This window comes from Armigeres subalbatus, chromosome 2 (assembly GCF_024139115.2).
Source record: "Armigeres subalbatus isolate Guangzhou_Male chromosome 2, GZ_Asu_2, whole genome shotgun sequence".
Taxonomy (NCBI): Eukaryota; Metazoa; Arthropoda; class Insecta; order Diptera; family Culicidae; genus Armigeres; species Armigeres subalbatus.
In genome coordinates, this window is record NC_085140.1 from 271,165,334 (window position 1) to 271,192,010 (window position 26,677).

General features: G+C 37.9%; 1 protein-coding gene across 3 annotated transcripts in view; it reads right to left on the minus strand.

Moving 5' to 3' along the window:
• Nucleotides 1–26,677, minus strand: part of LOC134216345 (frizzled-4) — a 135,978-nt gene that overhangs the window by 105,616 nt on the left and 3,685 nt on the right. The gene's annotated exons all lie outside the window — the stretch shown is intronic.

Sequence of the window (26,677 nt, forward strand, 5' to 3'; positions counted from 1 at the left end):
CGGTAAAATTGCTTTTTCAGTGGAGTGCGCCGATGCGCAATAGTAAATATTGTATATTAACTTAAATATCTCTAGCTCTAGCCTGGTAGGTTGCCTATAAGCGAAAAGGCTGACGATAACTCTATTTTGGTACAATATAATTCCTTCATGCCAAAACATTCGCATGGTGTACCATGTGATGTTACAAAAGACCAAACCAAGCTTTCCGAGGTGCACTCCGTAATCACCAATTTACTGGTTGCAAAAACGCAAACCGTGATCGGCTTCAACGATGATCAATGGAGAATAATGGGGTAAAGATGCCGTTGGCGGATGCCTAATTGAGTGTTAATTATAACCAATCAATAAGTTTCGACCGACAGAAAGATCATATCCATCATTATTTCTATTCGTTTCCATTTAGCATCCATTCGTTATCTTAAAAACGATATTGGTCACTCACCCTACACAGGCTAGCCGTGAGCAAAATTAATGATGAAATTATTGATGTTCGTCGAAAGTCTAAATGGAAAAGTGAAAAGTCAAACGCGATGCAAATGATTGCGGTCTTTTTGTCCAGGATTCTTGGGAACCGCTTTCAAGCTTCGTGAATTGATCCGAAAGTTTGATTTCCGAAGAAATATTGGCGCGTTCATTTCTTTGAGTGGCATGGTCCGGTCACCCACGGTGGCAATTGCATAACCAACGTGATCAACATTCTAATGTGGAAACGTGTGACCTAAGTCATCAGTTAGCAAGATGCAAACTAGTACATGAGTCAACCGACAAAGGATGTAACAATCAATCGATAATTGGCTAGGATGATGTTCTGCATCTAAATGCTGTGACTCAGATACATCAAAATATTTACAGAAAATGTGACTTCAGAAACAATTGACCGAATTCACTATTGCTATGCAATTTTTTGACCATATTGATTTCAAGATGATGCGGAATAACGAGCTCCGGTTTGGAATGTGCAACCTTTCAGCGCGTTACGATCTCACAAAGAAATCGGTGAAGATGGTACCGGTTTTCAATGGCGCGGCACACAAATATGGATGGAACGAAGTTGTGGTTATTGAACGTGCGATTGTTGTTGCCGGATTGGATTTATGCGCATTTGCAGTCGTCTTTATGGTTTCGGTATTCTCGATACTGACCGTATTGTACTTGCAGCGAACTTGCAGTAATGACCACTCACAGAATCCAGCAGACCAGCGGTATGATGATCAAGAAAATGATTTATGGAAGGAAAAATACCGTTCTTATTCGTTTGTAGAAAGGAATCGATTGTGTTAGAGTGAAGACTAGGGAATTGCCACTCTCAATCAACGCTTTTCATAACAAAAAATCAAAATACTAAAACAAGTATTTTTAAATTTTAATCAATGTAGAACTTTAATTTACTTTCAGCAGTTTTATAAGAACTTGTTCATTTGTTGCAGAAGAATAAATGTTGAAAAATTGTCACTTATGTGTATGTCTTCAGGACAAATTTAGTATCCATAAAAAATATTTATTTGAAATACGTTTTTGTGAAACAAATATCAATTGAAAGTACAAACCTAATGACAGAATGAATTGAAATATTTAACACAATCTGTTTTTTCTGAAATTTTCTTCTATATCTGTGAAATGTAACCTTGAGGTGAGCTCACATTCCACTCCCCGAATTATCTATGCATAACGTTGTACACGATATCAAAATTTAACGATCTTATACGATACCCTCCACGATTGACCCGATATGGAATCGATTGCCTTCTTCTCTCCACCACCGATGCGCCGCGATGGAGACTCAAACAGGACAACAACGTTCGGGATAAGAAATGCACCACACGAAACATTGAACGGAGCGTGAAAAATCAATGCAGAACATAAAAAAGCCATAACATGACATCGTTAAAATAACATTACCGTTCCGAAATTTCCCATCGCCGTCGAGCCAAATTTATCGAACCGATCCTACCCGGACGGATTTGCTTGTAGCTAAACGACAAGATTTCCCACTACAAACCCAGGCTCAGTTTGGTGGCTGGATTCGAATTTCGCTTCGGTCACATTTCTCGGTCACCTTTACTTTTACTTACTTATGGATCATGTACACCTCCGGTGGTGCGAAGGGCCGATTTGAAAATCTCCATCCTGAGCGTTGTCCAGCTATCGCTTTAACCTGTTGCCAGGTTAGATTTCGGTCGACTTCTTTTATTTCTTCATTGAGGCTTCGCTGCCATGATCACCTTTGGATGGGGATAATATGTAAGGCCTCGATGGGGACAATGTCCCAGCAGCGCTAGTAGATTCGAAGAAGAAGATCATCTACATATCTATCAAGCCAATTAATTTGGCGTAAATACCTGAGAGAATGTTCGCACAATTGTAGCAAAAATAGTGTTTTATAAAAAAAAATGCGAATCCTACATGATTACTTTCCTCAACACGCTGTTGTTGCTTTGGTGCGTCAGAATCGGAAAACTACAACTCGATTTGAAGTGGCTCTTTTTTGGGTGAACAATTCACAGTGATGTGCTTAATCATGCCCATTTTAAAAACCACGCTATTCCTCTATTGTTTTGGACCTGTTTAGGAAAATCGTTGAGTTATGAAAATCATTGCAAATAATCTACAAGAAGAACTTGGTCAGAGCAAAGACATCGAAACATAGAAGGCGCTATTTCCTATAACATTTGCTGTAGCTATTTAATCTATACATACAAACAATGGGCAACACAATAAAATTTGCATAAAGAAATTCAAAAATTTACATAACGAATTAGGAAATTTCCAATAAAGGAATCAGGGTATGCATAGGCAATAAATAAATACAAAATTAAGCTTAATAATGCAAAACATCAATACACAATTAAGAATTTCCCACAAAATAATAATTGCAATTATAAAAGAAGAATTTCCGATAATGTTCCATTAAATGTTCTATTGAAAAACACAAAGCATCCACGAATAAATCAATATTAGCAATAAAAAATCACAAAACATTCCACAGAAATTTTTCCATGAAAAAATAAAAACTTCCCACAAAATAATCAATAAAGAGCTTAGTTAAGCTTAGCTTTGACTGACTACACATATCTATGATTGCTATTTCGAATCCTTGGGAAGCATGCAAATAAATCTGGCTGGCATGTTTGAATCCTAAATCACATTGTTTGATAGTTCTAAATACTCAGACAAGCTAAGCCACCCTGAACGTTATGCCTGTGATTAATTTTCAGGAATATGAGTACTCAAGGTACTCCAGAATGTTCTCGAGTTCAGCCCACGGTACCTACCGGAGCAATCAAGGCTTTGACAATGTCCTCATCGTCGGAATCTGGATCAATAAGCATATACGCATCATGCAAATCCATTTTTTTAGTACGGGATGCTTTTTGAGTACGGGATGCCCAAGTTCCTTGGAAAATTCATCAGAATTTCGTCGAGAATTTTTTTGGATTTTTCTCGGGAAACTCCTCAGAATTTCCTCGGGAAATTCTTTGAAATTTCCTCGGGAAATTCTTTGAAATTTCCTCGGGAAATTCTTCGGAATTTCCTTGGGAAATTCTTTGGAAATTCCTCGGGAAATTCTTCGGAATTTGCTTGGGAAATTCTTCGGAATTTCCTTGGGAAATTCTTCGGAATTTCCTTGGGAAATTCTTCGGAATTTCCTTGGGAAATTCTTCGAAATTTCCTTGGGAAATTCTTCGGAATTTCCTTGGGAAATTCTTCGGAATTTCCTTGGGAAATTCTTCGGAATTTCCTTGGGAAATTCTTCGCAATTTCCTTGGGAAATTCTTCGCAATTTCCTTGGGAAATTCTTCGGAATTTCCTTGGGAAATTCTTCGGAATTTCCTTGGGAAATTCTTCGGAATTTCCTTGGGAAATTCTTCGGAATTTCCTTGGGAAATTCTTCGGAATTTCCTTGAGAAATTCTTCGGAATTTCCTTGGGAAATTCTTCGGAATTTTCTTGGGAAATTCTTCGGAATTTCCTTGGGAAATTCTTCGGAATTTCCTTGGGAAATTCTTCGAAATTTCCTTGGGAAATTCTTCGGAATTTCCTTGGGAAATTCTTCGGAAATTCTTCGGAATTTCCTTGGGAAATTCTTCGGAATTTCCTTGGGAAATTCTTCGGAATTTCCTTGGGAAATTCTTCGGAATTTCCTTGGGAAATTCTTCGGAATTTTCTTGGGAAATTCTTCGGCATTTCCTTGGGAAATTCTTCGGAATTTCCTTGGGAAATTCTTCGGAATTTCCTCGGGAAATTCTTCGGAATTTCCTCGGGAAATTCTTCGGAATTTCCTCGGGAAATTCTTCGGAATTTCCTTGGGAAATTCTTCGGAATTTCCTCGGGAAATTCTTCGGAATTTCCTCGGGAAATTCTTCGGAATTTCCTTGGGAAATTCTTCGGAATTTCCTTGGGAAATTCTTCGGAATTTTCTTGGGAAATTCTTCGGAATTTCCTTGGGAAATTCTTCGGAAGTACCTTGGGAAATTCTTCGGAATTTCCTTGAAATTCTTCGAATTTCCTTGGAAATTCTTCGAATTTCCTTGGGAAATTCTTCGGAATTTCCTTGGAAATTCTTCGGAATTTCCTTGGGAAATTCTTCGAATTTCCTTGGGAAATTCTTCGAATTTCCTTGGGAAATTCTTCGGCATTTCCTTGGAAATTCTTCGGAATTTCCTTGGGAAATTCTTCGGAATTTCCTTGGGAAATTCTTCGAATTTCCTTTTGAAATTCTTCGGAATTTCCTTGGGAAATTCTTCGGAATTTCCTTGGGAAATTCTTCGGAATTTCCTTGGGAAATTCTTCGGAATTTCCTTGGGAAATTCTTCGGAATTTCCTTGGGAAATTCTTCGGAATTTCCTTGGGAAATTCTTCGGAATTTCCTTGGGAAATTCTTCGGAATTTCCTTGAAATTTTTTTTGGAATTTCCTTGGGAAATGCTTCGGAATTCTTCTTTTGGAAATTCTTCGGAATTCCCTTGGGAAATACTTCGGAATTTCCTTGTGAAATTCTTCGGAATTTCCTTGGGAAATTCTTCGAAATTTCCTTGGGAAATTCTTCGGAATTTCCTTGGGAAATTCTTCGGAATTTCCTTGGGAAATTCTTCGGAATTTCCTTGGGAAATTCTTCGGAATTTCCTTGAGAAATTCTTCGGAATTTTCTTGGGAAATTCTACGGAATTTTCTTGGGAAATTCTACGGAATTTCCTTGGGAAATCTACGGAATTTCCTTGGGAAATTCTTCGGAATTTCCTTGGAAAATTCTTCGGAATTTCCTTGGGAAATTCTTCGGAATTTCCTTGGGAAATTCTTCGGAATTTCCTTGGGAAATTCTTCGGAATTTCCTTGGGAAATTCTTCGGAATTTCTTCGGAAATTCTTCGGAATTTCTTCGGAAATTCCTTTCGGAATTTCTTCAGAAATTCCTTTCGGAATTTCTTTAGAAATTCTTCGAATTTCCTTGGGAAATTCTTCGGAATTTCCTTGGGAAATTCTTCGGAATTTCCTTGGGAAATTCTTCGGAATTTCCTTGGGAAATTCTTCGGAATTTCCTTGGGAAATTCTTCGGAATTTCCTTGGGAAATTCTTCGGAATTTCCTTGGGAAATTCTTCGGAATTTTCGGAATTTTTTTCGGGAAATTCTTCGGAATTTCCTCGGGAAATTCTTCGGAATTTCCTCGGGAAATTCTTCGGAATTTCCTCGGGAAATTCTTCGGAATTTCCTCGGGAAATTCTTCGGAATTTCCTCGGGAAATTCTTCGGAATTTCCTCGGGAAAATTCTTCGGAATTTCCTTGGGAAATTCTTTGGATTTTTCTTGAGAAATTCTTCGGAATTTCCTTGGGAAAATCTTCGGAATTTCCTTGGGAAATTCTTCGGAATTTCCTTGGGAAATACTTCGGAATTTCCTTGGGAAATTCTTCGGAATTTCCTTGGGAAATTCTTCGGAATTTCCTTGGGAAATTCTTCGGAATTGGGAAATTCTTCAGAATTTCATTGGGAAATTCTTCAGAATTTCCTTGGGAAATTCTTCGGGATTTCCTTGGGAAATTCTTCGGAATTTCCTTGGGAAATTCTTCGGAATTTCCTTGGGAAATTCTTCGGAATTTCCTTGGGAAATTCTTCGGAATTTCCTTGGAAATTCTTCGGAATTTCCTTGGGAAATTCTTCGGAATTTCCTTGGGAAATTCTTCGGAATTTCCTTGGGAAATTCTTCGGAATTTCCTTGGAAATTTCTTGTTTTTCCTGGGGAAATTCTTCGGAATTTCCTTGGAAATTCTTCGGAATTTCCTTGGGAAATTCTTCGGAATTTCCTTGGGAAATTCTTCGGAATTTCCTTGGGAAATTCTTCGGAATTTCCTTGGGAAATTCTTCGGAATTTCCTTGGGAAATTCTTCGGAATTTCCTTGGGAAATTCTTCGGAATTTCCTTGGGAAATTCTTCGAAATTTCTTTAGGAAATTCTTCGAAATTTCCTTGGGAAATTCTTCGGAATTTCCTTGGGAAATTCTTCGGAATTTCCTTGGGAAATTCTTCGGAATTTCCTTGGGAAATTCTTCGGAATTTCCTTGGGAAATTCTTCGGAATTTCCTTGGGAAATTCTTCGGAATTTCCTTGGGAAATTCTTCGGAATTTCCTTGGGAAATTCTTCGGAATTTCCTTGAGAAATTCTTCGGAATTTTCTTGGGAAATTCTACGGAATTTTCTTGGGAAATTCTACGGAATTTTCTTGGGAAATTCTACGGAATTTCCTTGGGAAATTCTACGGAATTTCCTTGGAAAATTCTTCGGAATTTCCTTGGGAAATTCTTCGGAATTTCCTTGGGAAATTCTTCGGAATTTCCTTGGAAAATTCTTCGGAATTTTCTTGGGAAATTCTTCGGAATTTCCTTGGGAAATTCTTCGGAATTTCCTTGGGAAATTCTTCGGAATTTTCTTGAGAAATTCTTCGGAATTTCCTTGGGAAATTCTTCGGAATTTCCTTGGGAAATTCTTCGGAATTTCCTTGGGAAATTCTTCGGAATTTCCTTGGGAAATTCTTCGGAATTTCCTCGGGAAATTCTTCGGAATTTCCTCGGGAAATTCTTCGGAATTTCCTCGGGAAAATTCTTCGGAATTTCCTTGGGAAATTCTTTGGAATTTTTCTTGGGAAATTCATCGGAATTTCCTTGGGAAATCCTTCGGAAATTCCATGGGAAATTCTTCGGAATTTTCGGATTTTTTTTCGGGAAATTCTTCGGAATTTCCTCGGGAAATTCTTCGGAATTTCCTCGGGAAATTCTTCGGAATTTCCTCGGGAAATTCTTCGGAATTTCCTCGGGAAAATTCTTCGGAATTTCCTTGGGAAATTCTTTGGAATTTTTTTATGGGAAATTCATCGGAATTTCCTTGGGAAATCCTTCGGAAATTCCATGGGAAATTCTTCGGAATTTCCTTGGGAAAATCTTTTGAGTTTTTTGGGAAATTCTTCGAAATTTCTTCGGGAGATTCTTCGAAATTTCTTTGGGAAATTCTTTGGAATTTCCTTGGGAAATTCTTTGGAATTTCCTTGGGAAATTCTTTGGAATTTCCTTGGGAAATTCTTTGGAATTTCCTTGGGAAATCCTTCGGAAATTCCATGGGAAATTCTTCGGAATTTCCTTGGGAAAATCTTTTGAGTTTTTTTTGGGAAATTCTTCGAAATTTCTTCGGGAGATTCTTCGGAATTTCTTTGGGAAATTCTTTGGAATTTCCTTGGGAAATTCTTTGGAATTTCCTTGGGAAATTCTTTGGAATTTCCTTGGGAAATTCTTTGGAATTTCCTTGGGAAATTCTTTGGAATTTCCTTGGGAAATTCTTTGGAATTTCCTTGGGAAATTCTTTGGAATTTCCTTGGGAAATTCTTAGGAATTTCCTTAGAAAATTCTCCGGAATTTCCTTGGGAAAATCTTTGGAATTTCTTTGGGAAATTCTTTGGAATTTCCTTGGGAAATTCTTTGGAATTTCCATGGGAAATCTTTCGGAATTTCCTTGAGAAATTCTTCAAAATTTCCTTGGGAAATTCTTCGCAATTTCCTTGGGAAATTCTTCAGAATTTCCTTGGGAAATTCTTCAGAATTTCCTTGGAAAATTCTTCAGAAAACTCTTCCTTGGGAAATTTTTCGGAATTTCCTTGGGAAATTCTTCGGAATTTCCTTGCGGTAAGATGCGCAACTACAAAGCAAGATCATGCTGAGGTTGACTGGGTTCGATTCCTGGTCCAGTCTTGGAAAATTCCGGGTTGGAAATTTTCTCGACTTCTCAGGGCATAAAAGTATCATCGTATTAGCCTATGGAAGTGCTCAATGAACACTAGCATGGCGGCAAATGAACATTTCATTTGTTTTTCTTCTAATTCTGTCGACCAGTGGAAAACATTTGTAGCCTGTGTGTATTTAGCAGAACAATTCAAATTATTTAACGTTTGGGAAAAAATATCAATATTTTAAAATGTGGCGTTAGATAGACATCGCACTATTTGAGACAAAGCTGTACCGCAGCAGGACGCGATTTTATGTTGTAGCCGCGTTTTTTTTCCTGGCATTCAGGCCAGTTTCCTTTTTTCAACCGAAAGTGGCGACGAAGCTTCGCAAAACGAGGAAGAATTTTATTAATTTTGTTGCAGCCCGGTTAGCCGTTGTCAAATTTGGCTGATGACTGGGAACCGATAAGATGTCTGGTGAAAGAACATATTGTATTCGATGGTAAGTGTAACATGTGTTTGACGCAATATGAGAATAAATTAAATCTCATGCTGTAGTAAATGTTTTCACAAAACAGCAAGAGAAAAAGCATGTAAAATGACATGTGGAATAGTTGTGGCGAAGTAATATAATTGCCATGATGAAATATTTGTGCATCTCCTGAGGAAAAAGAATTAACTAACTCGATATAATCGTAACAACCTGTTTCCATCCTGAGGTGATAACTTCCGTATGACCAAATGGCTAAATTCAATACATCACAAGTGTTACTAGAGTCAACCTTTATGGAGAAGCTAGAATAAGTTAAATACACAACATAAATCTAAACTGTATTCGGAACAGATATTTTAGGTTTCGTGAGAGTTTCATAAAATATTTGCTCGATCATATTTGCGTTTGCATTATTCTACGATAATTGTGCGAATGCTACACAATCCATATCTTATACTAATAGACTTGCAGTTCTCTCATGGGCTTTTAACTCGCAGAAAACTCAATGCTATAAGTGTGCTTATTTTCGCGATTTGTCGATTTTCCCATTCTCCACGTCAGGCTTACACAAAACCCATTTTAAGCCCTTTTCGTTCAAACGATTCACCAGTTCTCAGCTCTTCTACAGCGCCCTATCCCATCATCAGGCTCATCAATCCATCTCTTTCGCACTCATCTCATTAGCAATTACGAGTGTTTTTCTATCTCGCATGAATTATTATAATTATGATTACCGCTGCTTGTTGGGCTGAGCTGACTGACTGACTGAATGGCTTGGCTTACCAACGAACGGGCTCACAGGCCTCATGTCAGTGCAAAAGCCTCTCCCAGCTTGCCTGGAGTGTGATTATTTCCTTTTCGTTCTTTTCGGAATCGCATGGAGTTGGTTCTTATTTTCCCCGTTTTCTGGACTCTGAAATCTCTAAACATGTGTTTCCCTTGTTTCTTGTGTGTACCGAAAGGCTTTACATACATACAATCGTTAATCGTTGAAATCGGGTCAGTTGACATTACTACATTTTGTTCTCGCTTAACTGACCCTGTTCATACAGGCAAGCATAACTGTTCCATTTGCATATGAAATCCATATCAATATGGGATAGGTATGCTTGAGGCAGCAGAATAGAAAAACTCAGATATTACTCAGCTTTCTGGAGCAGTTTAAAAGTACAAGAAAAGCTACATTGCCAATAGTGGAATAAATCAGTTTTTTGCCATTCTTCATTAGTTGAGTTCGTAGTCTCATGTTCCATCCATCTCTCGATCCGATCAGAAAGACAAGAAAACCGGGAATTGGCTCTTGATGGGTTCTGCTTATGTTTCTCCTTCGTAACGTACGGGATGGCGTTTGCTGCCTGGCTTCGTCATGCCAGCTGAACCTACTTTAGGCCACTCGTTGTGGTGTTTCACAGGAAAAAAAACAGCGAAGTAGTTTTACATCTTCACTTCATTTAAACTAATTTAGGTGGATGTTTTTACCTTTTCTTGCTGAACAGCCGAGTCGAGTTGCCGAACAGACACGGGTGTTCCTCACCGTCCCCGTCAAGGGAAGTAGGGCTTCAATTTCCTCGCACATGGAGCGTAACAGAGCCGGTGGAGCCGTTCTAAGCACGATCGGGCACCCTCCAGGCACATGGGCACAGCCCCAAAAGTGCACTGAAAGCGATTCGATCACACATATTGTCACACTTGAGGTGGACAGCTCAACGATGCCTATCGAGGAATCGGGTGTGACAATGTCGAAGACCAGGAAAAGATATCAGATTTCGGTCGGGGCGTCAGGTTCTACGATGGATGATGGCAAAGAGTTCAAAGTAAGTTTGTCCATAAACTAGTTGGTTTTATCCGAGGGTGGAATAATAATTAGGAAATTTGATCTAAAGCATACTTCCCCGGTAATCTTCATTATGGGTCTAGTTTAATAAAAAAAAAATGTGAAAAAAGATTGAATAGAAAATCAATTTTTCAATAATCAGAATAGCTTAGATTTACATAACCTAATTGATTATTACGAATATAAATGATTGTCATATCAGATAAATCTTTTCGTTGTCGATATCATATCAACCAGAAAACTTCTGCTGCTATCGAAATTCACGAGATTTTGTGTCATATGCCACAAAACATGAACATAAACGAACGTAGTAAGAATCATGCCATTTGTAACAATTCCTGACTTGAAGAAATTTTAGAAAAAACTAACTCGTTGGTCCCTTGGTTTCTTGGTTTCTCAGGGTTATCATTAATTTGTTGTACATTCATTAGTTTTTTAAATCTTGGTATAAAAAGATTATTTTAAATAAGTGGCTTAACCATGAACCAACCTTCGAATTAACAATCTAAGATGTGTTGACACTTTTGACTTGACTAAGATGACGTTTGGAGAAAACTTCTTCGATAACAACCCTATTTTTGATTATAACAAACAATGACCATCAAAATACAAAACCCTTTTGGAACTGACCGCCCTACGATGACTGTCTTCATGCCAAGCAGATAACGACTGTTGCTAACGATGCCACAGGGCGTCTCCCTCAGCTGAAGATCTTCCGCTGCACAAGCAGAACGGAAAATGATTTGACGGCGCTGCGTCGGTTGTTCATTTTCTGCGTATATTCTGACCACAAGTCCAAAATCTCATTTATCCGGGTGAAACTCGTCTTGAAGGTGGCTGTATGTTGGTTGTGTTGTGTTCCGTGTTCAGTTTTCGGGTTGTTTCCCTGGCATCCAGTCTGGCGGAGAGTGTGTAATTGGCGCTTGATTGCAGTGCATGTGGCCAGCCAGCTTCCAGACTGCAATCACACCAAATCATGCTGGTTGAAGACGTGATCAGATCCAGGTTATGATACTTCTGTATGTGTGTGAAAGCCAGCATTCGGGCACCAGAACTCCTACTTGAACCAATTTGAACAGCTTTTGGTAGTTTCACGCGGAGCGGTGCCAATCACTTTGGTGTTGGCCTGCCGCCACACTCCACCACTCCACCCTTTGTTGTTGCGTTGGTTAGCGTGGTGTCTCGTGCGGTCAATGGCAAATCCCCGACGAATACGAAAACTTCCCATCACCCAGCCGGCGCGGAGAGCAATGATTCGATTTATTGATGAGGTTTTTTTTTATTCAAATCAAATCACCCCGAACCCAGCTAGCTTTTGGTTTGGTTCGGAATTGGGATGTTTGATTTTTTGTCGTTCACGTTTCTCCTCCGCCTTTTTCCGTTTGTCCTATGCGCCGCCGCAATCTTTGATAGCCGAATTACATCGATGGCAAAGCCTCATTCGTGCGTAGTACGTTGATCTGATCCACGACCGACGGCGGCGCAGTGGATAGAAAAAGAAAACTTGGCCGACGAAGCTTGGTGGTTTGGATGGAAGAGGCGAGGGATGTCGTTTAAATCGTTCAGAATCTTAATCGCTTTATTTTGTAGATTTTATTCAGCGTTTATTTTTATTAATTAAAATTTATTGCCTCATCTTGAGGCAATTTATTACAGTTGGAATGATGCATAAAGGTGATCTCAGATGTAGCTCTTTTTTTAATGCAGTCTGAATTGAACCAGGGTGTGACCGATACAAATTCTTCTCAAGCTGGATGATGGACTGGCAAATCGACATTGTTGTCTTAAAAGGGTGAAAATTGCACTCGTAAACATTGACTTTTTTCGCAAAGGCTATAATAATTGTGACCGCACCAAGGAAATTATGATCGTATAGAGCTTAAAGTCTACTGCTGAACTGAAAGGAAAAAAACAATGAGTAATTTTCTGTAATCAATTTCGAAACATTCTGCAAACTCACATATGTACACTGCAAAAAGTATTGGAAGTTGAGTCATTCCCAGATAATGTTTGAGTTTAATCTATCTGTAACTCCTATTAGTTGTTCTGTATCTGTTTATGTATCTTGTCATGTGGTGACATTAGGGTTCATTCGCAAATTACATAATACTCAAATTGACTCAACCCCCACCCACCCTGTTGCTAGGCCGAATCAAACTTCGTGTACTGCGATTTGAAAGCTCTTTATTGATGCGCTTCAAAGCTATAAGAAGATAGTTTATAGGGTTAGGTTTCATATGTTAAACGAATGTTAATAATCACATACATTACAGTTCACCTTCACAGCAAAGTGGGCCTACGACAACATCGAATGTGACCTTATCGGACGTAATCACTAAGGATAGCATTATATTTCTAATTACTTGAAACATATGGTTATAAGATTTACCAACCTAATAAATTCGAGTCTAATTAATTTAACCTCAGACAGAATGCTGCGAGCTCTAGTGCGAGCTAGTAATTCGAGCTGCAATATCAGAACATGTGATTGATCGTATATGTGAGCATTAAATAATATAATTACCGCGCAATAATAACAAATTTAAGCTATTTTATAAAGTCTTAACTACTTCACAATCTAATTATCAGAATTTTACACCAAGTCCTCTCATCCACGTTTTCCTGACTTTGTTTTTTATCATACTGACGTTTCTCTGCTCGTTGACACTACATGACATATCTAAGCTATCCTCTCTGTTCTTATCTCTCTTATCTGTTTATTGCCAGGGCTGCCAGTTACGTGCCAACACACCCATTCATAACGATTTATGTTTAATAGAGTACTAAAATACGCTTCCAGCATTATATAATTTGTGAAAGGGCCCTAAAAGTATTTGTCGATGAACAAATGACTAAATCATCTGTTTGGCCAATTGTCCTGTTCGACCAAATGTCCTACTCGGCCAAATGTCCTACTCGGCCAAATGTCCTACTCGGTCAAATGTCCTACTAGGCCTAATGTCCTACTCGGCCAAATGTCCTACTCAGTCAAATCTCCTACTCGGACAAATGTCCTACTCGGTCAAATGTCCTAGTCGGCCAAATGTCCTATTCGGTCAAATGTCCTATTCGGCCGAATGACCTGTTTGGCCAAATGACTTTCAGCCATGTGGGTTTCGGCCGAGCGACCCTTCCCCGCATTTTCGAAATCTATTTGCATACCACGAAAACCGTAAAAAGTACTCCCTCGCCAATAATTTGACGTATAGACAATAATCTCAAAAGTGATTAAAAAGTACTTCTAAAGTCAGTATTCCGGTATTACTGTACCACGGCATACAAAAACGAGGCACTATCGACACGTATGTAAACATCAATTTTCATTATAAACAATCAACGTCATTGCTATCGCTGCTCGAGACGAAGCAAGCCAACGCTCTACGATCCAGTTTGGCCTTCTTTTGCACTCGTTCATACTGCGATAGCAATCACGTCACTTTTGAACTGTCATTTTTTTACGAGCCTACCTTATTTCGGTATACCGTGTTACTGTACAAAGGCAACGTCAACGTCTTTCTTTGCTTACTTGGACTAAAACCCATGTGACATATTCAAAAGAATGAACAAATGGGATCAGTTTTTTGGCCATTAACAAATTTATCGTGATTCTAAACACACTAGTCGCTTCAAAATTAAATGTTTTAAATTTGTTGTTAAGAAATCATTTTAACAACTTATAGTTTTTACTAAAATGACTTTTTACTAAGAAAACAGTTCAACACATCGCTCTCTTATGTATGACCTAGAGATCATAAAGAGCGATAATCTGAAAATTGAAGCACATCCATCGACAGCTTCAATTTTCCCATCAAACAATTTGGTGAAATAAATTTTTCAATCAAATTTTGGAAAATGACTTTCTGAATAGAACTAAAATAATCCCTTTGGATCATGAAAGAAGCTATCTTTGTAACGAGGCAAAGCATGAACCATCAAAATGAACATAATGAATTCTGGAACTTAAAAACAATGCAGGGTAATCAGCTGTTGTTGACGGCTAAAATCCACAAAAAATAAATACAATTCAAGACTGGGATAGTTATCTCGAAAATGGATAAAGCAATCTATGTTTCAAGGATGAGCCAACACTTATTTGTATTTATCTGAATATACTGATTTGCGACTATTTATCATCAATAATTGGTAAAAAGTTTAGAAACAGGTAAGCCAACCAATCGCGTACATGCATCGCAAGCACAGACATCAAAATCAAGCAACTTGCAGGATTGGATCTAATCCTCAGTTCGAACAAAATTTCACGCAGAGCGGACATAGCAGCATGGTAGCATTTCCAACGGAAAACGATCGCATTGGTTGTGGTCGCCGGCATGGTTGCTGCAGATCATTTAAGGTGGGTATAAAACAATGCCACAAATTGGTCATCTTGGAAGCCACGTACTTTTTTCAGTCGATTTTCAAGAGCACGGATTGAGAGAACCATAACGCACATAGGGGTGTTACAGTCGTAGAATCTCTTGCTACACAATCGACTTCAGTTTCAGGACTGTATGAAAAGCATTATGTCGTATTTTACCTATTGAAGATGAGAGTGGAAAAACATGTGGTGAATTTAAAATTCACCACGGGACTGATTTTATAATCACCTTAACTTCAACGAACCAGCATTTTATGTGAGGAAAGGGTTGATTACAAAAATAGCGATCCCGCGCCACTAATTCCGACCTTAGTGGAAAAAATCGTTTAACTGCTTTAGTGTTTGAAAATGCGCATCATTAAAAATAAAGGATCTTGTCAGGGTCGTCATTGTCGTTTAAGCGGATCAACTTAAGCCGAATAGTCTGTTTTTCTGGGTGAATGTTTTGACGTAGGATTTCGTCTTACGGGAAAATAGGGGGATCATTCTGCAGATTCAAATTTGAGACCGTCACGAAAAGTGGTGAAGAAGTTTGGGTATCAATCGATCGACGAATTATTTAGATTTTCCCCATCTATCAAGAACAATGGATTCAAGTCGTTGAACGATTGAAAATTGACTTCAAAATCGTGCAACTTACAGGCTGAGCTCTAATCCTCATTTCAATCAAGACTTCACGGAGAGTGCACCTCAGTTCGTCGAGCTGAGCCGATAACACTGTGGGTCTCCGAGCCTCCTACCAAAAATTCGTTCTTGGAGTAATGATATAGCCTTTCGGGGCAACTTTGTTGCTACCATGCAGCACAAATATCATTCTCAAAAATATTTGAAAACATTTTGGTAACATTGAGACCTTTTCTCGATAAAAAAAAATGGATAACAAAATTATAACATATATTATTTTTTTCAGAAAAAGATTGTAACAAATTATTATGAATTTAACACAACAAAAATTATCGCATATTTGTAACGTTTGCATTTTGGTTAATTTTGTGAATCGTTTGTCAATCTTCTCAACAAAATTAATCATTCCCAGCTTACCACAGATAAACAAGATAGTAAATCCTATTTTACTATTGTGTTGTGGGATTAGTTGCAGTAAATTGAGCTTTCTGAACGATTCACAGGCTTTCTACAAAATGAACAAAAATTCGAGTGTTACAAATATGCGATCATGGGCAGTGTAGCCGTAACATAATTATAACAGAGGCTGCTACCTTTATATGAATATTATAACGAACGTTAATATAATAATTATTATTCGGTACAACAGTACAAAGGCAGCGCCGTAGCGTGCGGTTGGCCAGGTTGGCCCTCGTTAAGGGCGCCAGCCCTTAGGGGGACGCCGAAAGCAAGAATTGCGGCATGAGAAACAGAACAATTTCATTGTTTACAAGGCCAATTAATCGATTACAAAGTCCAAAGGACGATATTTTGAATAATCTGAATCAAAGAATTTTTGTTAACCATCATTTTGATCTAATGACTTATACCGGGGTAGGAAGGTGTAGATTTAAGGTGATTATAGAATGAAGCCCGTGGTGAATTTCAAATTCACCACACGTTTATCGACATACATTTCCAAAAGCCCAAATCTGGCGTAATAGTTTTCGTACTGTGCCGAAACTCAAATTATGATTGTTCAGCATAACTAAGCAAACGATCTACCATTATTTCAGCCACATACGCGTTATGGTTCTTTCATCTCGTGCTCTTGAAAAAAATATTGGATAAGCACGTGGTTTACAAAATGGCCGATTTCTGGCCCTATTGTATAATCACCTTAAGATAAATTGGCTTGTTTCATTTAGAAAAAAAAAACTCTACCCAGTATTTTGCGCTCCATAATGGCGGCGTGAGTTCTGTTGAATTTGACATTCAAGAGGTAGAAAACATTGGAACTCATCTAGTATGCATTGATGAAAAATAATTTTTGTAGTAAACAAATAAACGTCAACTACCTCTCATAGCCATGGAATGAAGAAAACGTTTTTTCTTCATTTTATGATCAAAATATCGAATTAATACCTACCATTATTATTCATGCTTCCTTTTATAAGAGTGGATAGAACGGTACTGTGAATCATTTATTAAATAGATGCTAAATTTAATTTATGAAAGTACAAGTATTATAAGTGCCGTGTTTGACCGTTAGTATGTGGAGAAATTTTAAACATCGATTCGGTGGTTGGCTAATTGTTAATTTATATTTTTGCACTGATCGTATGGGAAATTGTAACGATCAAATCAGTTTTGCTTGTCGTGCAATATTTGTTGGGAGAACTAAAACATGTGGATTGGTTGCTTTATGGAACTTTTTTTAAATTTCTAAAATAAATTTTTAAATGTCAAATTTTGTCGGGAAAAAGCGCAACATTGGGATTAATAGGAAATAAAGCCTGCCTGCGTTCACCCACCTCCCAACGCATTTTTTAAACATTTTACAAACCACTGGGAGGATCGATTTACATCTCTTCGATATGCTGGATTCAGCAAGATTTAGCTCTCGTCCAAATCGATGAATGGTACAAATCAATTGGACAGTTACTAAGTGTCCGGCTTTATGTCACAGGGCCAAAGTACAGCATAATCCAAAAAAAATCTCATTGGGTTAAACGGGTTCCATTCATCATACACGAATTGATTTATTTTTCGCAGTTTTTATTTCTTGGTTTGAATTCATAAGAAACCTTAAATAATAGAGATTTATTAAATAGCAATGTTAAATTTATCGAAAATTTGGAAAAGAAATAATTTTAGAGATTCCGTGAAGGATGTTGGTTGACGTCTGTTTATTTACGCCCAAAATTTTCATTATATCAAGGCATACTTGATGAGTGCCAATATTTTCTACCTCTTGAATGTCAAACTTAAAGGAACTCACGCCGCCATTATCGATCGCAAAATACTGGATTGGACCCGATGGCATTCGATTTTAGCAAACCAGAATCTTATACACCCAAAAAAATCCGTTGAAAAACGGCTGAGTTATTGGCTCATACTTCCTGACCTATTTTCGTGACGGTCCCAAATTTGAAACTTTGGAATGACCCCCCCTATCTTACCGAAGGACGTAATTCTACGTCAAAAAAGCGTTCACGAAATCATGAACTAACAAGATCGCCGGCGACAACTTCCCAAATTTTGTACTCAAACGATAATAAACACAGAATTTTCATTCAAACATTAATCTTAACTAATATCAGCAAATTGTCAACAGTCCCGTTATACCTTCTTTATGGTTTCATGGTAGTAAGGAAATAGAGTTCAAAATGTTCAACCGATTCTTAATTGCTGGCTAGTGTTTTAATATCATTATGCAATCTACGAAATACTCCGTTACAACGCAACGCAACGCTAGTGTTTTAATAATTTAAAAGTAAGTAAGTTTTAATAATTTAAAAGTAAGATCGCGAGTGAGTTTGGCCGGGCTAATTGGCCGAATGCCGTTTGGCCAAAAAGTTAAAAAAAACTTATATTGTGAGTAATAGGTAGTATGAATTACATGAAGTGTGCAGCGATAAGTGAGGAACGAGAAATTTTGCACATCTCATAATAGGAAATAGGAAGTGAATAATGAAAGGTGCTAAGTGAAAAGACTAAAAAGTAAGAAGTCAGAAGTGAGAAGTAAGAAGTTAAAGATAATAAATGAGAAGTAACAAATTCGAGTTGAGAATAGTGAAGTGAGATGTGAGAAATGAAAAGTAAGTAAATTGTAAAAAGTGAGAAGTGAGAAGAAAGAAGTGTGAAGTGAGAAGTAATAACTAGTAGTGAAAATTGAGAGGTCAGAAGTTTGAAGTGAAAAGTTTGAGAAGTGAGAGGTGAGAAATAAGAAGCGAGAAGTGAAAAGTGAGAAATTCGAAGTGAGTAATGCGAAGTGAATGGTGAGAAATAAGAAGAACAAAGTGAGCAGTGAGAAGTGAAAAGTGAGGCCTAATATTTATTCCTTCTCAACATTTCTTCTCTTTCCTTCCTGCCCTCCTTGAGAAAATATAAGTGAAAAATTTGTGAAGTGTGAAGCTGCGAAGTGAGAAGTAAGATGTGCTGATTCCAAACATTTCATGTCTCACTTCTCAATACTCACTTTTCACTATTCATTTCGAACATCTCACTTCTCACTACACTTAAGGTGACTCGGGGAGGCACTACACACCGTGTTATTTTTCCTATCTTTTGTCTCTTTCTAGTATTATCACATCGCAATTTTGGTGCGGCGTTTTTTGGTTTCCACTTGTTTGATGTAACTGTAAATGTATTAGCATGTAGATTGCAAGTAAGCACGCGATGGTGATGTTTTTTTCGAATTCATATTTGTTGTAGAAATAAAATAAAGCATTCAGTGATGAAAATGATGACGATTTGATGATTGTCCGTGTTTCCCGTGTCACCTTAATAGGGTAATAATTTTTTTATGAAGGTTTACTGGCGGGACTCTGAATAGAGTAGAAACCTCTGCACCAGGCCTTTGATGATACCGTTGCATAATTCCTTTCGAAGCAGTTTGCCAGCCGTACACGAAGCATGTCGTCCAAGAAGACGCTGTTGCAACTGAAGCTCTCATGCTAACTAACATTGTAATAGTTTAAATTAATTTCTGTCATTTTCTTGTCAGAGTCAAATTATTGTGTCAGTTTTTATGGTATTTAAACGTCTATTGTCATTGTACGCGTTCAAAATCAACCGAAGCAGTTTTTTCGACTCACATGGAACATGTTGCCCAATGCTTCATCGTAGAAACTGAGTCGGAAGTTTTTTTTATCAAATATCAGAAAGTGTTCAATCCCGATTTTTTAAAAATGGCAAGTTAATAACTTTTGAAGCAGTTTTTCAGCCATACAAGGATCATGTCATCCATTAAGACACTGTTGAACTGGCTCAAAAGACATTACATTTACAACTCTAATAGATACTCTCTCCCTTTATCTCATTCCTAATCATATAGATTTTTTTTTAAATCTTTCGTTTATTTTGGAGGCTCAATTGCCGAATCATATAGATTGATCTGTACGATGTCATTCTTGTCTTTATGGTCAGAAGGTATGAAGTATGCGTTCCTTAAATTACTTTGTTTGCCTAAGTTATTGGTTCATCCTGGGTCAATACTATCAAACACAATGTAAGTTATGTCTTGTAAAAAGTGGCTGTGCATTTAGTCTATTTTCGTGAATTTAGTCTATTTTATTGTTATTCCTTTGTCAAGGTATTACTATTATTATGTTCTAAGAAGTAGCTTGATCGTTTACAAACTAACTGTCATTATCTATCATGTACTAATGATCAGTTATATGTCAGCTATGGGATTAACTTTTCGGTGGCAAAGTAAAGCTTCATCACGCCTATTATCTACTATTAGTAAAAGTTATCGTGAATGAAGCACCACGTTCCTAGTTTTGAAAAAAACTTCTACTCAGTGAATCCAGCAGTCGATTCCCTACGAATGTCTTGAATACTTTGTTTTTCCATAAATGCCTAGCTAGCTAAATGTAAGCGTGGCTACGACTCATCGTCACAGGGAACGTATCAGAAAAGTATTGCCGAAAAGAAGAGAACTCACATCATTATCACTGATGAAAAAGGCCTCTGCCTGACTGCACTACCATTCAAGGCTCCAAGGCACAATGTCCGTTGGATTACATGTATATGCCGTAAATTAGTGCGTCAATGCCAGAAATGTAACGCGGCGCCAAACAAAAAGAGTCAACATGTGATACCACCACGACAGGATATGTCTTTGCTTGCCATATCAGTGCTAATGGTGTAAACCGGCCCACCGCGGCAAGGTAACATATCCGAGGGGAAGGAATAGGGTAATAAATTATAACTATTCTGCCAAACGGCATTCGGCCATTCTGTCAAATGACATTAAACCATATTCCTACATGTAATGAAAAGTGTTTGATATTTTGGAAGAATAATATAAATGTGTTTTCTAACTCGATACCTCCCTAACTCGATGGTCCCTTCAATATCGAGTAAGGGAGAGTTCACTGTATGAGATTTGTCACGATTTTTGAATCCCTCTTCTCCGAGCTGTACTTTCGAGTTCGCCGGTTCCTTAAGTTGAGTGCTAGGACATTATGAAGGTAGTATGAGTTGTAAGAGCCTTCAGCAATTTTTATGATCTTCCAGCCCATTCTGGATGTTTTTATAGATTACTTATGAAGAACCCCAAAAATGTCCACGACTCTGCAAGGTTCCTATTTTGCTAAGGGCATTGGGAATCCACGCTACGGCTCTGATCAAAGGTAATTGCCTACATTACGGATTGAAATTCGGTACGCTTCAAACGACGGATTTTTATCCATAATGTAGGCAATTAACTTTGTTCCAGCTATGTATATTATTATAACTGCTTTCCCGTCTTATGATACCACAACAGCATGAGAAGGGAATACAAAGTTAATATAGAATATCTCTCACTACTGAATTGAAGACGTTGGTTTCACTTGTCAGTGTGTCGCTTTGGCCAACATTTCCGAGCTGATCCTTCGAGCTGTAGTACGTTCGACATCCATCATGCACGCCAAAAATGTGTTTCCAAAATCATGACGGAGTCCTACACAACTTGAACGTTTATTCCATCCATCCTTATCCACACAATGCATTATTGCTGAGTGGGCGCAAGCACAAGTTGCCCCGATCTTACTCCGTAACATAGAGCGAGGAATATCGTTTTCACTTTTTCCTGAAATCTGCAATTTCAAAATAATGGAAATAAATGTTTACCTAAATTTATAAACATTTTAGCATAATTATATTTGATGCTTAACCGAATGGAAACGCTTTTTTAAGACTTTTAATGGCGTGGTTTTTGCAATTTGCTTTCTGAAGCTCCTCGCCGTAAGAATATCAAACACATTTGAGTCCCCGTCACCGACTACCATTCGGATTTTTGCCCCGTCCTCCAGCAGCGATTTGAATCCGTCAACCAGTATGGCTGGTTCAATAGATCCTGCCGATCCAGTATGGTTTACGAAGCATCGATGTTCTTTATTCTTGTTATCGCGTTTGTTGATGAAGCATCCCATGCAGAAGGTACTCCGCGTATCGCTATAGAGATTTTTTTTCGATTGGTGTTCAAAGATCGAGAAAAATATTTGTTTCCATATGATCGAATCGGCCAACTATCATCGAAATATGCAGTTGTACAAGGGGTTCCATTTTCATCCTTGTCAGATTAAACCTTTTCTTCAGAAACGGCACGTTTCATGGATTCATTTTGTTTTTTCGACAGTATTGAACATCTCCATCACGGTTTTCGCATACGCCTCGAAGCACATGCATGGAACTCCAAGGTTGGATAAGAATTCTTCCATGCGCGCACAAATGCTTCACTGGTCTCGATAGAGGCTTATACGCAGGACTTCCGCATCACTTGCTTTCTACCCGGATCCTCTGTTGTTCTGTTATAAGTCGTACCGGATTCTGTGTACCGCAACGTGATCGTTGAAACCTATACACAAATTCTTGCACAAAGTTGTTTCCTTGAAAGGAATGAATTTCGGCGTTGAGCAAGTGCTTCTGTGGTGCGTATTCAAAGCACATATCCATTTCAGTACATAGCCCAAGTCCACGAGTCTTACACCTGCAAAAAGAATCCTGTTGCGAGAGATCTTTAGAATTTTATCAATTTTAAGCGAAGCGCAGCTTATGAAATATTATAGAAATCAAGTGCGGGCATCGAGGGGTTCAAACGCAAAGGGGTGTTAGTAACAGAAAGTTAGTTTTTGGAAAAATGTGTTTGAAGTTTTTCAATATTTTTCCGCTTCATACAAATTGTATAATGACAATTTTTTGTAAATTTTTACTTTTTTTTCTAAACAACGTACAAACTATATCAACATATTTCCGCAAAGCTCTAGAACCAAAGCATTTTTTGCTCAAGTCAACTCAATTTTGACCAAAATGTCACTTACACCCCTCTGCTTCTAACCCGCTCAATTATAAATATTACATGATAAGGATAGATCACATACGCGTTCTATAATTTAAAAAACCCAGATCAATCCACCTAGCGTGGTGGTGCCTTTCTCGCGTATTAAAAATAAGAAAAACACATAAGAGATGTCGAAATAGCACTTTAGGGGGATAGATTTTACTTTTTCCATCAATTCATATGCATTTGCGGTCATTTGAATGTATTGCTGCAATCTATGAAAAAAAAAATATTTTTTTCGTTTTTGGAATTTTTTTCCCAAGGGCAGAAAACAATGTTTTTTCACTAACTTTGGAACGCAATGACAGATCGGGCCAATTTTCAATAGGAAACAACTAGACCGCAATCCGCGTCGATTGCAACTTGTTGTGACCAAATCGAATAATGCTAAGTACCAAAAAGCGTGTCTCACATTTTTGTACACACACACACACACATACAGACATCACCTCAATTCGTCGAACTGAGTCGATTGGTATATAACCAGGGCTGACAATAGTCATTCTCGTCGTATGAAGAAAGCGAAAAAAATTTAGTCTTCGTCATAACATTGCACGACGCAACACCTATTTGTTTTCTTCGCGCCGCATGCGTACCACGACGATAGTCGCGCAGCCAAAAGTTATGACGATTTTCGTCGTCACTTCTTCACACAATTTATTGCACGTCATTATAGACGGACTGGTTAAAAACATAATAGCGTCTCAAATAAACAAATAGTAGGAAATTTGGTAATGTAAATGTATCGATAACATTCATAACGCTTTCATACGTTGCTTCAAATTCATTATTACAAAGAATTAGTAAAAATCTTCGCATGGCAGCTGCCCCTTGAAGAATAACGGTATGAAGTCTTCGTTCTTCGATGTCGTCAGGACGATTTGGTTACACGACGAAAGCTAGAGTAGCAATGAAGACACTGCAACTCGTCGCTACCGTGGCATTTCGTGCTATGACGATGACGATTGTCAGCCCTGTATATAACACTATGGGTCTCCGAGCCTTTTATCAAAAGTTCGGTTTTGGAGTGATCCTATAGCCTTTACGTATACTTTGTATACGAGAAAGGCAAAAAAAAAGTATTTCCGTATAGTTAGTATACGAGAAAGACAAAAACACGTGGCTAAATTATAATAACTTAAGTGAGATTTTCGTAGCGTGGTTTTGTTTAAAAATCATTTTAGCCATAACGTTTGATCTCATAGTCCGATCTGACTAATTTTCAATACGAAACAATGGGAAACGATTCTCTGTCGAATGCAACGAATGCAAACAAATCGGTTCAATAAATCCGTTTTTCTGTTTGTGAATGAGAGTAAAGCAGGAGATATCAATTTTGTTAAAGTAGTGACCAACGATTAAAAATTTTTCAAGGACATCGAAGAAAAAATTAAATTCTTAAAAAAAAAGTTCATAGGGTAACGAGAGGTAATGTTAGTCTGGGATATAACGTTGTCTCATAACCCAAATAAATTAATAATTCAGCGATAATACATCGTTTTACAGGGAGATATCTAGCGCTGATTCTCTAAAAAGCATATTTTAGTTACATTACGCTGAATTCATGCATTTCTTAGACTGATAAACGCAATAAACTTGCGTGGAAAATCACTTTGACTCGGTTTTGTAACAGCCACTTAAGCAGGCAGGCTGTGCACGAGTTTTTATCTTTAGCCCAATAAAGTAGTTTTCTTATTTGGCTTACCAATTTTCGCATATTAGATGAACGGATAACAATCACACTATTTTAACATTCATATTAAATTCACAGTTTCCACAATTAACCAAAACTTATTGGAGCACCAGTTGCCAAAATACAGCTTACGATTTTCATTTGCAGCAGCAATTGCATACCTTACGGCTTTTACAAACGATTTATAGTAAATAATGCACCAACCTTTCATGAGCTGAAATAGCTTCCACAACCAGAGAAATTCCTAAGAAATTCCTGGAGGAATTTATAGAAAAATTCCTTAATATTTTTTTGGAGGAACGTCTAGAGAAGTTCTTAGAGGCACTTAAGGTGAAATTCTTTAACGAATTTCTTGAGGAATTCCTGAACGAATTTCCCAGGGATGAATTGCTGGAGGAACTCCTGGAAGAATATCTGGACGAATTTTTAGAGAAATTGCTGAACAAACTCCCGTTAGTAGTTCTAGGTAAATGTCCCCAGAAATTCCTGGCGGAGTCTGTCGTGACCAAGACAAGATTACTAGGCTCGTCTGTTTGTACTCAGCAAACTGATAAGCTCTTCGCTTGGACACGAATACCTATTCGAAATGTTTCCGACTAAGGTAGCTTGCTACCCATTCGAAAGAAATACACAAAAAGCATATTCAAATTTAACTGATTGCCAATACCAAAATGCAGTACAGTGAATCACTTTTTTTCGAAACTTTATAGACCTAATCGTGTCTACTACAGAACCTTCCTAAGAATTCTTAGATTTTTTAAGGAACTTCCAGAGAAGCTTCAAGAAAAAGTTTCGGACAAACTTTGGAAGAATGTCCTGGAGTATCTTCCGGAGGAATTCCTAAAAAAAAGTTTTTGGGTGAAGCTCTGAAGGAACTTCCGGAAAAATTCTCAGATGAATTTCCAAATAAATTCCTGGTGGAACTTCTGTCAAACATCCTGGAGGGATTTCCAGAAGAAACCTAGGAGGAAGTTACGAAGAACCTGGAGAAGTTTTCAAAAGAATTCCTTGGCGAACTTCCTGGAGAAGTTTTCAAAAGAATTTCTTGGCGAACTTCCGGGAGAATGCCAGGAGAAACTTGTAAAGGAATTTCTGGAGGGACTTGTAGAGGTATTCCTGGACGAACTTCTGAAGAAATTCTTGAAGGTATTCTGAAAGAATTTTTGGAGAGGGGGATTTTTTATAGGAATTCCTGAAGGAACTTGTGAAGCAATACCTGGAAGAACTTTCTGAAAAGTTCCTGAGGGAACTTACGAAGGAATTCATGAAGGAATTAATGGAGGAATTTCTAAATTTCTGGCGTAGCTTCCGGAGAAATGGTGAAGCTTTCGGAGCAATTCCTGGACGAACTCCCGGAGAAATTGCTGGAGGAACTTCTGAAGGAACACCTGGACGACCTTTTGGAGAAATTGCTGGACGAACTTCTGGTAGAATTATTTGAAGAACTTCCATAGAAATTCCCGGCGAAGCTTCCATAAGAATTCTCAAAGAAAATTCCGGTGTAATTTTTCGATGAATTGATGATGAGTTGTCTGAGTTTCCAAAAAGACATTCGTCTGATATTCCAAAAGAAAATTCATTTGAATTTCCAAAGGGAAATTCGACAGGTCTTTCAAAGGGGAAGTTGTCTGAATGTTCAAAGGGAAGTTTGTCTGAATTAATAAAGGGATCCTTCTTCAAGGATCATTTGAATTTTCAAAGAGAAATCCGTCATCTGAATTTCCAAGGGCAAATTTATCTAATTTTGCAATTTTCCTCCCGAAAATATCCTAGACCGGACCAAGAAATTTAAAAACTCCGAATTGTCTATCCTGCACCTTTATCTCAAGGCTATCTGGAGTCCCAGCGGACTATTTAAGAGATCCTCATAACTCACTGGGAAACCTGGCTTAATCGAACTAATGATCAATATTACAGTAGCAAAGCATCTGGCTTTAAAATTCCATCAGAGGTTCATACTTCATAATTGTACAACGGTGCATACTCTGACTCGCGAATCATGATTAGATTCGAGGGATCACAAAAAAACTAAATGTTGAAATTGATTAACGTTAAGCCAGAGTAGGAAAGTTGTACAACCCATAATCCACTTTAGCTCACCTAATAATGCGAGCAAATTGACCGGAATCGACTCAAGCCGTACTG